Genomic DNA, 20,045 nt, shown 5'->3' on the forward strand with positions numbered 1-20,045 from the left:
TAGATATGTTGCCCTTTCGTCATTATTACTGGGGAACCTTTCATATTCCACCATATTACCACCAGCGTTTAATCATCTAAAACACGATTCTTCTGAACCCACCTCGGATTGATAACCAGAGATTCAGATATTATAGCATTAAATGCAGAGGAAACATAAAAATGACAGATGGTTTAAACGGTCAAAAGTTTGATGATAAAAGATAGTGAGTTGGTAAAGCTCAGAAAAAGAAAGGATTTGGTACTGAAAAACGGATTGAGCAAAGTATGAAGGAAGCCGTGGACAAATCACAGAGACTGAATCTGCCTTCAAAGGATCCAAATGATTCAGTGCTTGCTGAACTCGTTAGCAAACACCTTACTTCTTATTCTAAACCTTCACAGACAGATATTCTTCATCATCATATCTTAAATATTATAAGATATCTTCGTATCTTCCATTATAAATATTCTCCATATCTTTGGAGATATTTTCACAACTATTCTTATCAAGTATCATTTATCTCTCCGTAATATCTGCAACATAAAAGAAACTGTGTTAGTTTCTAAATTCTGAAAAATTTGAATATGAATATTTTTGAAGTGGTGTTGGGAACTGATGCATGGGTTAGTATAAAATAATGACACTTGATCAACGTCATTATATTACAGTAATTCATGCTGAGTTTCTAATGGACGTGATGATTCACAGGACATACCGTCATCATGTGTCATTTACACGACTCTTACATTCTATCTAACCTCTAAATATATCAAGAAAATATTTCTTGATAATTCGGTCTTTTTCAGGGTATTCTGGTAATTTAACAATTCACTATTTTACCATTACCATTTCCTTCTTAGAACAATTACTATGTTCATTCTGAAATCTATACCTACGAATTCCGGACCATTACAAGGGATGTTAAATCACAAGAAGAAGAAACGAAAGGACAAAGCTCCGAAAACAGAAATTGGAGTATAGATCGCAACAAATAGAAGGGAGCATTAACTATGGAGGACAATGATTATAGAAGACAGAAGCAGGGACATTGAAGTATAAGGGAAGATATAAAACCCAACAACCACCTGTAAATTATAAACCGTAGATGTCGATGCAAATAGCAATATAAAGACACGGGAGGACTAGAAAAACTATAAACCCAAGAGTATAGTAGAAGTAAATAGATTCTTCCGGTGGCAGATTAAAAAGAAGAATGATAGATATGAAACTTAAGAGGATATCAAGGATCAGGATGGGATGGAGCATATTAACGAATATTTTAAAGTATGATTTGAGGAAGAAAGAATAGAAGGTGTGAGTTGTAAGGAAACGAAGGGGGTGGATTTATAGACAGAGCAAATCAAAGCAGATTATCACGTATAACCAAAGAGGATCCTAATCTCCTTAATTACCGACGAATCAAATCTTATTATGGAGATCTTCTTCTAAATTCCTTAAATTTCGGAAATCAATCTTGACTACGCCACCTGTTAGGTCAAACCTGCATTTATTCATTTTCACTCTTATGTGATAGCTTCATTCGCGCTCTTCACAAAAACAAATCGTTTTATCTATATCACTCAATTATGATAAAACTCTATTATCGATTCATATTCGTCATGAAAACATTTTATTAGTTAGCCATGACGACCTCGATCAAATTTCGGGACGAAATTTCTTTTAACGGGTAGGTAATGTGATGACCCGGAAATTTCCGATCAAATTTAAACTTTAATCTTTATATATATCCGACATGATAAGCAAAAATCTGTAATGTTGAGTCTCGAAAGTTTTGAAACTATATTTCTGTAATCAAATATCCTTTGACCATGCCAAACGATTCACGAACAATTATGTGTAAATAAATATATATATACATATAAATATGTCTGATTTTAAATTGAGTTATATTAATGAAACATTGAGCGGATTAGTTATTATGAATATAAGATATGAGATCTATTTTATGAATTTGGAAATGCTATCAAGGTATTGAATGAATAATACTTTACATGAACGTATTTGTTCGATGTAAGTTTATCGACGAGATTAAAAGATAATATCAAATGATTGAATTATCGGATACATTGAATTATGATTAAGAGTATCTGTTATGAAGTCCACTTTGAATTAGGTAACCCTTATTATTAACCGTATTCGGAAAATGGTAAAGTGAGTTATAAGTGAAGACAAATGTGTCAATTAACGGGAACTAGCCAAATGTTAGTGGAGTTTTCTGTTCAACTTTCTATATAAACGTTAACTAGTTAACCTTCCTATTATTTAGAGTGAAAGTGAAACTTTGGGAATATAGTTATATTATTTAGAAAGTTTAAGGAAAACAAACTAAACGTTGACGCATAAGGAAATTATATTTTTTTTAAAGTATAAACGTTATAGGATATAATATATTAAACAATCTTCAAATATACTTTGAAATATAATTAAAATCTAAATATTTTATTAAAGTATTTCAAACCTATATATTATAAATATATTTTAATTTAGTCAAAAGACGTTTTGATTTATGTTAACGTTATTAAATATACTTCGATAACTAACGAGGATATGAATTATAAAAGTAAATGACCAAAACACTCAAAAGATTAAGTTACACTTTGAGTGGGTTAGTTTTTAATTAATTTAAGTCTAGTTATTAATAAAGGTACGTGTCACAAAATGTTTAATTTAAAATAAAATATTTTGACAAACAACGAGACTTTAATTTATAGAAGGAAACGACCACAACGCTCAATTTTATAAGTTATATTTTTATAAAGGTAATTTATTGTTGAGCAAGTCTAATTTTTGTAAAAGGGACACGTCACGTAACGTAAAAGGCTAGTTTTCTAAATGTACGAAAGTACGCCCGAAAAACCGAAAGTGGTACATGAGTCGTGAGACCACGACCGTGTCATTTTTGTAAAAATTATATTTTTACCATGAACGTGAATATAATATAATATATAATTAATCATATGAATTAAATATATATTTATATATAATATTAATAAATAAAAAGACTACATAAGTGTTCTTTACAAACAAAAATCACGGATCATTATGTGACAACAAGTTTACACGTTTTCATTTATATTACTATCATTATTATATTTAGATTAAAAAAAATTAAATTATATTAAATAATACTAGAGCAAAATCACGGATCATATTAGACAACTTTTTGATGTGATCTCTTTTACACGTTTTTTTTTATTATATATATATATATATATATATATATATATATATATATATATATATATATATATATATATATATATATATATATATATATATATATATATATATATATATATTAATATAATTTGAACTAGAGATCAGGAAATGAAATTCTCTATTTAATCGATATGTTTTGCCATTCTTACGCTCATGCATCTTAAGCTATACTCCAAGATTTTTTTGTTTACTTTCAAAACACAAATGTTAGTATACAATAACAAGTTACACGGGTGTTTTATATCGGGTTTCAAGCTGGTTAAAACTAAGGAAATTATGGGTTATAGCTATGGAGGTGATGGGTATGGTTCATGGGTATGCTCGTGAGGTCAAACTAGTGTTTATCATCTACGTTGCGTTTACGTACCTTTCCTGCAATATTGAATCTCAATATTGATACGTGAGCACTCATAACTTAACTTTTATTTATTAATAGTGTATCCTTGACTAGTGCTCGAGTATTTAGGATTATGCATGCTTGTACTTTTGATATTGCCCTTAGATAGGCTACGTTGAATCTTAAAGGTTGTTATACTAGGGATGAGATAAGATATAAGATATGCATGTCGTTGGAAAGCTAGCGAAAAATTAAGAACTTTTCATTTAGATATCGAATGGATTCGATGAACGATTAGAAAGTTATGAATTAAACAATTAATTTCGTAATTAAGATTGCTAATGATAATTAGTGAACTAATTTTTTGGGTTATAAAAAGTGGTTATTTGGATTCTACTCGTCGAGTAGATGAATTTTTATATAAAGCACGTCTCGTTTCGTTGAACGGTTGTCAAGTTATGAACAAAAGAAGTTTTGCAAATTTTGAAAAAATGTCGAAAAGAGAACTGAAATTCTCGCTGATCTGCGTTGTTTCAGATTTACGAAAAAATACCACTGAATTCTTTGCTGTAAGATCTAGCAAACGACTCTGACCGTTTGTCAATTTGAGTCTCGACGATTTTTCTAAAAATCATCAAAGTTGACTGTTTGGTCACATTTTAAAATTCTGAAAAGAGCTGAAACTTTTTATTAAAAATGTCAGTTTTGTATCAGTTGTCATGGTCGGCCTGATGTATGTTTACTTTTGCCAAAAATCATGTTATATCTTTGTGGTAACTAGAATTTGCAGGCTTTGACCGTTTGTCAATCCGAGTTTCGAGGAATTTTCTAAAAATCTCCAAAGTAGGCTACTCGGTCACTTTTGTAAATTTATTAAAGCTGAAAAATTAACTTTGAAACGCCGAAACCGCGTTGGCAACTACGAGTTGTCTAGGTTTAGTTTACTTCTGTAAAATTTATGCTTAATCTTTTTGGTAATGTGTAACTTTTATCTTTGGCCGTTTATCAATCGGAGTTCCGATAATTTTTCTAAAAATAGCTGAAGTGGCCGTTTAGTCATGTTTGACCGAAAAATCATTTTTGTATAAGTTATTGTATTTTTGCATGCGACCTCGTTTTTACTTTAACCTTTGACTTTTGACCTTGAACTTTGACTTTTCCCGTTAACTGTTCAGTTAATTTTTTTTTTGTGTTGACTTTCTCTAAATACTAAAATACTATTTTATGATTATGAAACCATTTGTATTACGTTGTTTCACACGTCACCTTTTACTAGAATTTTAACTGAGCATGGGTAATATAACATGTTACTATACTGTTGAGTCAGACTCGAGCATTAGGATTGTGGTACACTATGACTTGGCCTAAATTGTTAGACAAATATTGACCGTCATATAAATATATATAATTAATATAGGTTCGTGAATCCGAGGCCAACCCTACACTTGTTCAATGATGTTATATGTATTTTTACTACAAAATACAGTATGGTGAGTTTCATTATTCCATTTTTAAATGCTTTCGCAATATATTTTTGGGACTGAGAATACATGCGTTGTTTTTATAACTGTTTTACGAAATAGACACAAGTAATCAAAACTACATTCTATGGTTGAATTATCGAAATCGAATATGCCCCTTTTTATTTAGTCTGGTAATCTAAGAATTAGGGAACAGACACCCTAATTGACGCGAATCCTAAAGATAGATCTATCGGGCCCAACAAGCCCCATCCAAAGTATCGGATGCTTTAGTACTTCGAAATTAATATCATGTCCGAAGGAGGATCCCGGAATGATGGGGATATTCTTATATGCATATTGTGAATGTCGGTTACTAGGTGTTCAATCCAAAAGAATGATATTTTTGTCTCTATGCATGGGACGTATGATTATGAGAAATGGAAGTATGAAATCTTGTGGTCTATTAAAATTATGAAATGATTCTTTATGATAAACTAATGAACTCACCAACCTTTTGGTTGACACTTTAAAGCATGTTTATTCTCAGGTACGAAAGAAATCTTCCGCTGTGCATTTGCTCATATTAGAGATATTACTTGGAGTCATTCATGACATATTTCAAAAGATGTTGCATTCGAGTCGTTGAGTTCATCAAGATTATTATTATGTCAATTATATTTGGATATATTATGAAATGCTTTACATGCCTGTCAACTGTCGATGTAACGAAAGTTTGTCTTTTAAAAACGAATGCAATGTTTGTAAAATTTATCATATAGAGGTCAATTACCTCGCGATGAAATCAACTGTTGTGAATCGTTTGTAATTGATATGGACTTCGTCCGGATGGATTAGGACGGGTCTCTACAACATCCACCATGATTCACCTAATACAAGTGATGTATTATTCTGTGTAATAATATGTGGGGTTCAGTTATATACTGAGATATTAGAGAAACTTTAATAAACAAAGTGTTTGTGGGGTTTCTTATAGGAAGTCTCGGCATAAAAGCAAAGCAACAAAGAAGAAATGCCAAAATGTTATCCTCCATTATTGCATATTAGATTTTAAAATGAAAAGGGGAAGCTAGTGGAGTCGATTTTAAAGAAAAAGAAAAGGAATGCACGATAGTATTTTTTTTTTTAATAAGAGGGTCATAAGTAACATCTTCTTTTCTTTGAAACATATATGGATACTGTAAGTTAAAGGGGATGGCTTTCGCGATATAAGACAGGAAGTAGCATATTATAATGATGGTGAGTGTTGGTTTGAACATGGTATTGATAAGGTGGTGAAGTTTTCTTGGTTCGTTGGGGAGTAACAGCACCCGAAGGAAAGAAAAAGAATATGAAATGGTATTAGTGGTGGGATGGCTAACAAGTACTCAAAGATATCAGATGAGATGATATCATCGTATAGTTGAAAGTTGTGGTGCTGGGTTCGTGAAAAGAAACAGCAAAAATATAAATGATAGAAGCATTTTACAAATGGGTTTCATGGTGATGGTGCTCATGGTGGAGTGGTGGTTTGGCTTGATTTAAATAGAAATTGGCAGCGGTGCAGCAGCCTGCGGTGGTGGATGTTGTGCAGGTGAAACAGAAACATAATAGCAGGAGTATCGGGTTCATTGGTGCGGATGATGGTGTGGTTGTAGGGTGCGTTTTGGTTTGAGCTAGTAGTAAACAAAGGGGATTGGTTGGTGTGTTTCGGTGGATATCAGAAAGAAGAGAAAATGGAATGTTGATGATATAGATATGTGTATGTATATATCATTATATAATATTAATAATTTAATAATAAACTTTGAAGAAAATGTTTTGTATCGAAAGTCTTTAGCAGCCTCCATCACTTATCACCCTTTAACTTTATTATCATCATCCAATATTGTATTACTCGATTAAAACAGCAACGTACAGACATTTGGTTTTGGGTTTAAATTAGTATGTGGGATAAGGATCCAATGAACATGGGACCCGTCCATTCTTCTTTTATTTACTTAATAAGCCTTGTCACCCTCCACTAACAAATATATTACTCCGCATAGTACATGTTTATTCATCAACTTGATTTGGAATTATATCATCAAATTGAAGACAACAAGGATCAATCGTACGTGACAATAAATAAAATAAATAAAGGAAGATATCACAGATAACAACTTTGGATTCGTTCCTATAATTTAGCACTTGATTTGTACGATATATTTGATAGATAAACAATCTACTATAGTCTGAAATCGATGAGTATCTGGATGTTCCCTTTGCAGTATTTATTTGTGTATCTAATGTATTTTGTATATATATAGTTATATATATCGACTATATCTAAATTGTATCTAAATATGTAAAGAAAATATAATAATATTAATTATGCAACCTTAATATTTAATATTGATTTTAATAATAATAATGGAACTATTAATAATAAATAAATTAATAATGATGATAAAATCAATAATTCTAATAAACATATTAATAATAATAATAAATAATAATGATACTTATAATCATAAAATGATAATTTTAATAAGTTATTAATAATAATTCATAAGAATAATAATAATATTGTTAATGATACCTATAATAAATTGTATTATTTTCTAAGAATGTTTATGACAATAATGATTTTAAATGATAATGGTAATTATAAATAATAGTAATCTTAAATCAGAATTTTACTACTTATTATAATATACTCGTGATATTAACAATGATAACAAAAATTATTATATTTAAAATTCTTAATAATAATTAACAATAATTATAATACAATACATAATCATTATAATAACTGATAATATTTAAATTACAATTATAATATATACATATTTATTTACAAACACTTGTCCGTGAATCGTCGGAAATGGTCAAGGGTCAAATGTATACATGAACACAGTTTAAAGTTTTTAAGACTTCAACATTACAGACTCTGCTTATCGTGTCGAGATCATATATAAATATTAAGTTTAAATTTGGTCGGAAATTCCCGGGTCGTCACAGTACCTACCCGTTAAAGAAATTTTGTCCCGAAATTTGAGTAAGGTGGTCACGGCTAACAATAAACATGTTTTCATGACGAATATGAGTTGATAAATAGAGTTTTATCATCATTGAATAATTTAGATAAAACGATTCGATTACTCGAAGCGTATGAGTGAAGCTGTCATAAAATATTGAGATAGATATTTAACTTTTGAGGTAGTCACGGGGGATTTTTGGAATTCAAGGAATTAAAAGAGAATCTTCAAAATCTAAAGGATTTGATTCTTCGGCGAGTAAAAAAAAATATAGGTTAATTGTTAGCCGAGAATACATGTAAATGATTTATTAATTGTTTTACAATATTTATATGCGTGAGTTTCATTTGCTCCATTTTTAACTGCTTTTGCAATATATATTTTTGGGACTGAGAATACATGCGCTGTTTTTATAACTGTTTTACGGAATAGACACAAGTGAGTAAAAATACATTCTATGGCTGGATTATTAAACCGAATATGCCCCTTATTATTAAGTCTGGTAATCTAAGAATTAGGGAACAGACACCCTAATTGACGCGAACTCTAAAGATAGATCTATCGGGCCCAACAAGCCCCATCCAAAGTACCGGATGCTTTAGTACTTCGAAATTTATATCATGTCCGAAGGAGGATCCTTGAATGATGGGGATATTCTTATATGCATATTGTGAATGTCGGTTACCAGGTGTTCAATCCATATGAATGATATTTTTGTCTCTATGCATGGGACGTATGATTATGAGAAATGGAAGTATGAAATCTTGTGGTCTATTAAAATTATGAAATGATTTTTTATGATAAACTAATGAACTCACCAACCTTTTGGTTGACACTTTAAAGCATGTTTATTCTCAGGTACGAAAGAAATCTTTCGCTGTGCATTTGCTCATATTAGAGATATTACTTGGAGTCATTCATGACATATTTCAAAAGATGTTGCATTCGAGTCGTTGAGTTCATCAAGATTATTATTAAGTCAATTATATTTGGATATATTATGAAATGCTTTACATGCCTGTCAACTATCGATGTAACAAAAGTTTGTCTTTTAAAAACGAATGCAATGTTTATAAAATTTATCATATAGAGGTCAATTACCTCGCGATGTAATTAACTGTTGTGAATCGTTTGTAATCGATATGGACTTCGTCCGAATGGATTAGGACGGGTCTCTACAGTTGGTATCAGAGCGGTGGTCTTAGCGAACCAGGTCTTGCATTAGCGTGCCTAACTGATAGTCGTTAGGATGCATTAGTGAGTCTGGACTTCGACCGTGTCTGCATGTCAAAAGTTTTGCTTATCATTTTTATCGGAAAACATCTGCTTATCATCCTTAGGAAATTACCTACTCATTATTCTTAGTCTAGACACATTTTACTGCATTGACTGCATGAATAGTGTATAGACAAAATTCATATCTTAGCATATCTGACAATTCATATCTTAGTGTATCTGTTACTGTAGACCTTGCCTGATATCTCGTAAATTTCTCCTTAATTTAAGGGATCCTGGTACTATATATATCTATGCAAATTATGCATTGAGAATACCATCTAACTATCAATTGATGCCACTAAACTCTTCATACCAAAAATCTTTCCTGAGATCATTTAAGATGGCCTCTACGAATCGACCAAGTTCCTCTGACTCCGAAGACAGCGTGACAGGAGCACACCAACCAATCAACTACCGTGATTACTGGAGAAAATGGGGATGGGTTCGCGACATACTCACCCTATGGAAAAAGGAAGAAGGTACTCCATATCATGAATCAAATCTACCACCTAACCTTGGAGTACTTGACCCGCTCACCGGCGAACCCGTTCGCAATACCGTTTATACCCTATTTGCAAGAATTTTTCGTCTTGAAACTACCATTAATGGAACTAGAGAAGATATCCGACCTCTACCTCACATTGATAAACAACTCGGGTTAGTATAAGAAGTTAGAGAACTCCGAGCTCGAGTATTAACTTTAGAGAGCACGGTATACAATTTGCAATCATCAACAGTATCACCAACACCAGTAACATCACCAGCCTTAGCACCAATGGCACCAGTACCACCAACAACCCAAGTTTCAACAATCCATGCCTCAACATCTCATTCTGTACCTCGAGTATAATTATCGTTCCACAAATCATTCTACATCATTTATATTCGTTCGACATGACGATTATGTAAACTCTAATGTTTTAGAGATTATGTATCATAGTTCTAATCGTAAATCTGATGAGTTTAATATCACATTGACTCATTAAATCCATAATTACATCTGAAGAAAATATATATGTAAATATATTTTCATAAAGATTGTGATTAAAAATTCTTTCGTATAAACTGTTAATGGTAAAAATATTTTAACTGGTAGGTAATACCCGAGAAATATTTAAGATTTCACATTAATAAGTTACATTGTACAGTCTTCGAATCTGATTCAACGGTCGATTAGCATCCTACCTACATCTATCGATATACGAATCCGTTCACCACGGAATAACCATTTTCATTCAAATTCAATTTCATATTTGGATTTTTACTTACCAGAATCCAACAAGTGGCATAATGAAGAAATAATGGACACAATAAAAATTGATTAGAAACAGACTAATTAACAATATGGAATTTTGTTAAGAAACCATGCTAACTGTTCCAGCTAACTGTTCCAAGCTAACTGATTACATTCTATTTATCGCATTTTATTTATTGCAATTTAATTATCGCAATTTACATTCCCGCAATTTTATTTATTGTCATCTAATTTCTGTTATTTACTTTACGCACTTTAGTTATCGTTATTTAATTCCTGTTATTTATTTTACGCACTTTAAATATCGGGACACGTATACAAGGTTTTGACATATCATATCGATGCATCTATATATATTATTTGGAATCACCATAGACACTCTATATGCAGTAATGATCGAGTTCTCTATACAGGGTTGAGGTTGATTCTATAATAATATATATACTTTGAGTTGTGATCGAGTCTGAGACATGTACACGGGTCCCGATACGTATTAATTAATTCGAATATTATATATTAAGCTATATATGTATTATCGGACTGTTAATTGTGGACTATCAAATATGGACTGTCGACATTGGATAATTAAAATGAATTAAAATATTGATTATAAAATATGAAACTAAACATATCTTCAAGTTTGCCACTTGATCTCATCTTAAACCTCATCTGTATCTTGACGATTACAATCTGCGTTCAAAAATCTTTCATGATTCTTGAAAACACCTCAATTGAAAGGATGAACCAACCGCACTTCATCTACGGAAGGAAAGATTTATGCATACAGTTATGCACCTGAAAACACTCGGAAACTGAGTAAACGTTTAACACAAAGCTGTGTTAATTCTTTTAGCGTTATTATTACCGAAAATAACTTTGAAATTCCTGTTCGAGATAGCCAGTTTTGTCACAGCTCCAGCAAGTCAACTTCGAATTTTCGTTCGAAACAACCTTATTATAATCTTGATATATATGCGTGCTCTTTTATTGTTACCAGGGAACCTTTTATATTCCACCATATTACCAGCAGACGTACCAGCAACCTCGTTTCTCCTTGGCTTAAATCTCTTCGAAAAATCACTAAATTTATCTATTGAAGTCTTATCATGAATTTATCGGCATCTTGTAACAAGAATTGCCATACCAATTACCGGGAATCAGCAAATCTGTATTTTGAGCCTCGCAACGTTTCCACATCAACAGTTATATGTATCCATATAACATTCATCTCTTAGAACTATGATATTCCATTCTGAAATACTGAAAAGCACCCAGTCTGGGAATTAATACTCTGAATTTTGAAAAATTAAATGAAGCAACAAAAACTCTAAAACGACCTCAATAGCCAAAAGTTGATGATAAAGAATTGTATATTGGCAAAGCTCAGAAAAAGTTTGAAAATGAAAAAAAAATTTGATTGAGCAAACTACGAAGGAGTCTCTGAACAAATCATAAGGACTAAACTTGTACATTAAGAATCCTGATGATTCTGTTTCTAATTAAATCTTTAGCGAATACCTTGCTTCTGACTCCAAACTCTTGCGGACAATTTTTCTTCACCATCCTTCGATATTAGAAATTCCAAGATATCATCGTATCTTTCATTATAAATATCCTCGATATTTCTGAAGATAATTTCATAACTGTTCTAAAATCATTAACCTCATTGTGCTATCAGTGTTACATCATATAGAAACTGTTAGTTTCTATATTCTGTAAACTTTCGAGCTTAAAATATGAATGTTATTGAAGTAATGTTGGGAACTGATGCATGAGTTAGTATAATATAATGACACTTGATCAACGTGATTATATTACAGTAAGTCATGCTGAGTTTCTAAATGGAACATGATGATTCACAGATTATAACGTCATCATGTATCATGTTACATAACTCTTTCATTCAAATTAACTTTTGAACATATCAAGAAAATATATTCTTGATAGTTCTATTCTCAGTGATTCTGGTAATTTGACAAATCAAATCGTGCTAATACATTCTTTCTTATTTAGAACATGATGTTTATCCGAAATTCCATACTTACGAATTCTGGACCGTTACTCGCTTTACTAGAGGTCGGGAGGATAATAAAAAAAAGGCAAAGAGATCCAAAATATAAGAGAAAATATAAAGCCCAATGACTACCCCAAAATTACAAACCGTGGATATCAGTACGTATAGCAATATAAAGACACGAGAGGATTATAAATACAATAATCCCTAGAGCATAATAGAAATAAACAGATTCTTCAGGTGGGAGTTGGAAAAGAAGAACGATCATTGAGATAGTTAGAATAAGAACAAGGATCAGAACATGGTTAAGCATTTTCATAAATCTTTTGAAATTGGGGATTTTATAGAATTGGTGAGAATAAGGGAACGGAAGAGCTTAATTTATAATGGAAATATCAGACAGAGTAATCGAGGCGGATCACCGTAATTAATTTTAGAGATCTTAAAATTTTTTTTTACTCGCCGAAGAATCAAATCCTTTAGATTTTGAAGATTCTCTTTTAATTCCTTGATTTCCAAAAATCCACCGTGACTACCTCAAAAGTTAAATATCTATCTCAATATTTTATGACAGCTTCACTCATACGCTTCGAGTAATCGAATCGTTTTATCCAAATTATTCAATGATGATAAAACTCTATTTATCAACTCATATTCGTCATGAAAACAAGTTTATTGTTAGCCGTGACCACCTTACTCAAATTTCGGGACGGAATTTCTTTAACGGGTAGGTACTGTGACGACCCGGGAATTTCCGACCAAATTTAAACTTAATATTTATATGATCTCGACACGATAAGCAGAGTCTGTAATGTTGAAGTCTTAAAAACTTTAAACTGTGTTCATGTATACATTTGACCCTTGACCATTTTCGACGATTCACGGACAAGTGTTTGTAAATAAATATGTATATATTATAATTGTAATTTAAATATTATCAGTTATTATAATGATTATGTATTGTATTATAATTATTGTTAATTATTATTAAGAATTTTAAATATAATGATTTTTGTTATCATTGTTAATATCACGAGTATATTATAATAAGTAGTAAAATTCTGATTTAAGATTACTATTATTTATAATTACCATTATCATTTAAAATCATTATTGTCATAAACATTCTTAGAAAATAATATAATTTATTATAAGTATCATTAACAATATTATTATTATTCTTATGAATTATTATTAATAACTTATTAAAATTATCATTTTATGATTATAAGTATCATTATTATTTATTATTATTATTAATATGTTTATTAGAATTATTGATTTTATCATCATTATTAATTTATTTATTATTAATAGTTCATTATTATTATTAAAATCAATATTACATATTAAGGTTGCATAATTAATATTATTATATTTTCTTTACATATTTAGATACAATTTAGATATAGTTGATATATATAACTATATATATACAAAATACATTAGATACACAAATAAATACTGCAAAGGGAACATCCAGATACCCATCGATTTCAGACTATAGTAGATTGTTTATCTATCAAATATATCGTACAAATCAAGTGCTAAATTATAGGAACGAATTCAAAGTTGTTATCTGTGATATCTTCCTTTATTTATTTTATTTATTGTCACGTACGATTGATCCTTGTTGTCTTCAATTTGATGATATAATTCCAAATCAAGTTGATGAATAAACATGTACTATGCGGAGTAATATATTTGTTAGTGGAGGGTGACAAGGCTTATTAAGTAAATAAAAGAAGAATGGACGGGTCCCATGTTCATTGGATCCTAATCCCACATACTAATTTAAACCCAAAACCAAATGTCTGTACGTTGCTGTTTTAATCGAGTAATACAATATTGGATGATGATAATAAAGTTAAAGGGTGATAAGTGATGGAGGCTGCTAAAGACTTTTGATACAAAACATTTTCTTCAAAGTTTATTATTAAATTATTAATATTATATAATGATATATACATACACATATCTATATCATCAACATTCCATTTTCTCTTCTATCTGATATCCACCGAAACACACCAACCAATCCTCTTTGTTTACTACTAGCTCGAACCAAAACGCACCCTACAACCACACCATCATCCGCACCAATGAACCCGATACTCCTGCTATTATGTTTCTGTTTCACCTGCACAACATCCACCACCGCAGGCTGCTGCACCGCTGCCAATTTCTATTTAAATCAAGCCAAACCACCACTCCACCATGAGCACCATCACCATGAAAACCATTTGTAAAATGCTTCAATCATTTCTATTTTTGCTGTTTCTTTTCACGAACCCGGCACCACAACTTTCAACTATACGATGATATCATCTCATCTGATATCTTTGAGTACTTGTTAGCCATCCCACCACTAATACCATTTCATATTCTTTTTCTTTCCTTCGGGTGCTGTTACTCCCCAACGAACCAAGAAAACTTCACCACCTTATCAATACCATGTTCAAACCAACACTCGCCATCATTATAATATGCTACTTCCTGTCTTATATCGCGAAAGCCATCCCCTTTAACTTACAGTATCCATATATGTTTCAAAGAAAAGAAGATGTTACTTATGACCCACTTATTAAAAAAAAATACTATCGTGCATTCCTTTTCTTTTTCTTTAAAATCGACTCCACTAGCTTCCCCTTTTCATTTTAAAATCTAATATGCAATAATGGAGGATAACATTTTGGCATTTCTTCTTTGTTGCTTTGCTTTTATGCCGAGACTTCCTATAAGAAACCCCACAAACACTTTGTTTATTAAAGTTTCTCTAATATCTCAGTATATAACCGAACCCCACATATTATTACACAGAATAATACATCACTTGTATTAGGTGAATCATGGTGGATGTAAAGGGGCCGACAATTTGAATCAATAAAGGGATGTATGCATTTTTTTTTTTTGGATTAGGTAAGACTTATATTGATAATTAAACCCCACTTGCTTTGTTGTTGTTCACTAAACTTTCTTGTACGTACCTGCTATTGAAAACTCTACCATTGACGATAATTATGATGGCGTATAATATTATGATGATTAACCAAGTGATCAAAAGATAAAGATGTTAGATGACTTGGAACGTATACGATGATGATCGTGTTGATGACACATGAAATAACAAAGATGATGATGATAATTATAAAGATGATGGCAATGAAAATTAAAAAGATGAAAATGGAATAAATGGGTTATTTAGTTTTGATTCGGGATTAAAACAGAAATTTTCGAGCAGTTCAATGGTTGAGGGTTTGGTTGTTAAGCGAGAGGTCGTGGGTTCGAATCTGGGCGGTGGAGTTTTATTTTATTTAAAGCTCCTTTCTTCAAAGGTTGTACTCTCTTTATTATTATTATTATTATTATTATTATTATTATTATTATTATTATTATTATTATTATTATTATTATTATTACTTTTATTAGTATGATTATTATCATTATTATTATTGTTATGACTAATATGATTATTATTCCTTGATTATCATTAAATAATATTATTATCATTAGTAATAAGATTATTATTATTATTATTAGATATTAAGTATTATTATCAAAAGTATTGTTTTCATTATCATTATTATTGATATTATTATTATTACAAAGATTATTAATATTATTATCATCCCTATTAAAATTATCATTTTCAAAAGTATCATTTTTATTATCACTATTATTGTTATTATTTCAAATAAATATTATTAAAAAAAATACATTACTAATATATTAATATTACATAGTACTAGATTTTTATTATTAAAATGACATTTAGTAAGTTATATATAAGATATATTAATTAATATAAATATATATATTCTCATCACATATAAACCTTGAAATAATTTTTATTTTTAATATATTATGATAAATGATAAATATTATATTATTAAACTACTCTAACATGTATTTACTATATCAATATTAATAAAGGTATTATATAAATAAATATTAACTACTTAAAGTATATAGGATAAATATAATTATTTAGTAATACGATATGTAAATTATTAATATACATATAAACTTGTTAGTTGTTATTATATGTTTTAATATATATAACTGATATAGGTTCGTGAATCCGAGGCCAACCCTGCATTGTTCAATATCGTCATATGTATTTTTACTACAAAATACATTATTATGAGTTTCATTTGCTCCCTTTTTACTCATTACATTTTTGGGCTGGGAATACATGCAATGTTTTAATAACTGTTTTACAATATTTATATGCGTGAGTTTCATTTGCTCCCTTTTTAATCATTACATTTTTGGGCTGAGAATACATGCAATGTTTTAATAACTGTTTTACAATATTTATATGCGTGAGTTTCATTGATCCCTTTTTACTCATTACATTTTTGGGCTGAGAATACATGCAAATGATTTATTAATTGTTTTACAATATTTATATGCGTGAGTTTCATTTGCTCCATTTTTAAATGCTTTTGCAATATATATTTTTGGGACTGAGAATACATGCGCTGTTTTTTTAACTGTTTTACGGAATAGACACAAGTGAGTAAAACTACATTCTATGGCTGGATTATTAAACCGAATATGCCCCTTATTATTAAGTCTGGTAATCTAAGAATTAGGGAACAAACACCCTAATTGACGCGAACTCTAAAGATAGATCTATCGGGCCCAACAAGCCCCATCCAAAGTACCGGATGCTTTAGTACTTCGAAATTTATATCATGTCCGAAGGAGGATCCCGGAATGATGGGGATATTCTTATATGCATATTGTGAATGTCGGTTACCAGGTGTTCAATCCATATGAATGATATTTTTGTCTCTATGCATGGGACGTATGATTATGAGAAATGGAAGTATGAAATCTTGTGGTCTATTAAAATTATGAAATGATTCTTTATGATAAATTAATGAACTCACCAACCTTTTGGTTGACACTTTAAAGCATGTTTATTCTCAGGTACGAAAGAAATCTTCCGCTGTGCATTTGCTCATATTAGAGATATTACTTGGAGTCATTCATGACATATTTCAAAAGATGTTGCATTCGAGTCGTTGAGTTCATCAAGATTATTATTAAGTCAATTATATTTGGATATATTATGAAATGCTTTACATGCCTGTCAACTGTCGATGTAACGAAAGTTTGTCTTTTAAAAAGGAAAGCAATGTTTGTAAAATTTATCATATAGAGGTCAATTACCTTGCGATGTAATCAACTTTTGTGAATCTTTTGTAATCGATATAGACTTCGTCCGGATGGATTAGGACGGGTCAAGTGTTAACCAAAAGGTTGGTGAGTTCATTAGTTTAACATAAATAATCATTTAATAATTTTAATAGACCACAAGATTTCATATTTCTATTTCTCATAAACATACGTCCCATGCATAGAGATAAAATATCATTCATATGGATTGAACACCTGGTAACCGACATTCACAATATGCATATAAAAATATCCCCATCATTCCGGGATCCTCCTTCGGACATGATATAAATTTCGAAGTACTAAAGCATCCGATACTTTGGATGGGGCTTGTTGGGCTCGATAGATCTATCTTTAGAGTTCGCGTCAATTAGGGTGTCTGTTCCCTAATTCTTAGATTACCAGACTTAATAAAAATGGCATATTCGATTTCAATAATTCAACCATAGAATGTAGTTTCACGTACTTGTGTCTATTTCGTAAAACATTTATAAAAGCAGCGCATGTATTCTCAGTCCCAAAAATATATATTGCAAAGGCATTTAAAAAGGGAATATTGAAACTCACCATACTGTATTTTGTAGTAAAAATACACATTACGATATTTAACAACTGAACAATGCAGGGTTGGTCTCGGATTCACGAACCTATATTAGTACTATATATCAGATAATATCATAAACGTATAATGATAATAAATCAGATACTAATTATATAATATTTATAAAAGTTTTATGTTAATTTCCAATATGTACTTTATTTATTTATTACATCCTTAAATTATATGTTATATATGTGTATTAAATATTTTTGTTTTTATATACATTAATATTAAGTTACCATATTATTCAATTATTAATACAAAGATAGAATTTCTTCTGTAAAATATTTTAATAATTTTATCTATAACTTATTCTAATATATTTATGTTTATGTTATTGATACTGTATTATATTTTAATATTCTCGTAAGTTATATAATGTTTTAATTTATATCTATAAAAGTTTATAATAACGTCTAATTAATATTATATCAATGTTTTATAATATATATATATTACAATTTATCTTTTATGAATATATTTAATTAATATATAATAATTATATCCATGTTATTAATAATATTATATGAAAATTTAAATAATATTAATATATTAAATATAATAATTTGTAATGTATTTTGAAATCTTTATATGAAAATTTTAATATTAATAATAATAACTATCATAATGATACACTTTTTAGTGATATTTCTATTAGTAATGTTTATAATAATAATAATAATAATAATAATAATAATAATAATAATAATAATAATAATAATAATAATAATAATTAATAATAATAATAATAATAATAATAATAATAATAATAATAATAATAATAATAATAATAATAATAATAATAATAATAATAATAATAAAGATCAGTACGCGTTTGTATCTGTTCCCAATTCAGATCTAGAGAAAAGAATAAAAAGAAAAGCAGAGAAGAACGATTCACAATCTAGGGTTTTTCGACCCTTCAACAGATCAATTAATCAATAATCATAAATGTTTAATAGGCATCGATTCATTATCGTCATCGTTCGTTCATTGTCATCATCGTTCAGAGTCATCATCAATCTTCATTATCATCGTTGTTCATCTTTATCATTAGGTATGAAAATATCTTTTTATTTAGGCTCGAAATTAGTCTCATGGTTTGAAGCTGCAAAATTCCGAATCATTTATCATATCGACATCTTAACTAGCCTTTAAATTTCACTTCTTACCTATGTAATGGAATTACGGTGAAATTAGGGTTTTTGAACTTGATAAAAATTGAATTACTTAGTTTAAAGGTATGAGTGTTATATTTGTTCATCAATTATACAGAGTATTTTAGATTTCTGATTGATTTGAGAAATTAGTATTATTATTATTTACTTATTTATATATATATATATATATATATATATATATATATATATATATATATATATATATATATATTTATATTTTATTTATTTATTTTACTGTGAATATACATTTGCTCAAAGTTAAGTTTGCAGTTTTCAATTTGACAATTTCATAGTTACAATGAGTAAATGAGAAAATCAGATAAATGGATGATTACCTGCATAGGTTCGAAACTGCACCAGTTTCCTCATGGTCTATACTTTCGAACAGAGAACAAAATGGATGATCTAAATAGGAGCAGGTAAACAAGGTGATGTACTTGTTTTGTGTTTTGATTGGAAACAGAAATGTTAGTTGCAATTTCCCAGTTAT

This window comes from Rutidosis leptorrhynchoides, chromosome 2 (genome assembly GCF_046630445.1).
Source record: "Rutidosis leptorrhynchoides isolate AG116_Rl617_1_P2 chromosome 2, CSIRO_AGI_Rlap_v1, whole genome shotgun sequence".
NCBI classification, from domain to species: Eukaryota; Viridiplantae; Streptophyta; class Magnoliopsida; order Asterales; family Asteraceae; genus Rutidosis; species Rutidosis leptorrhynchoides.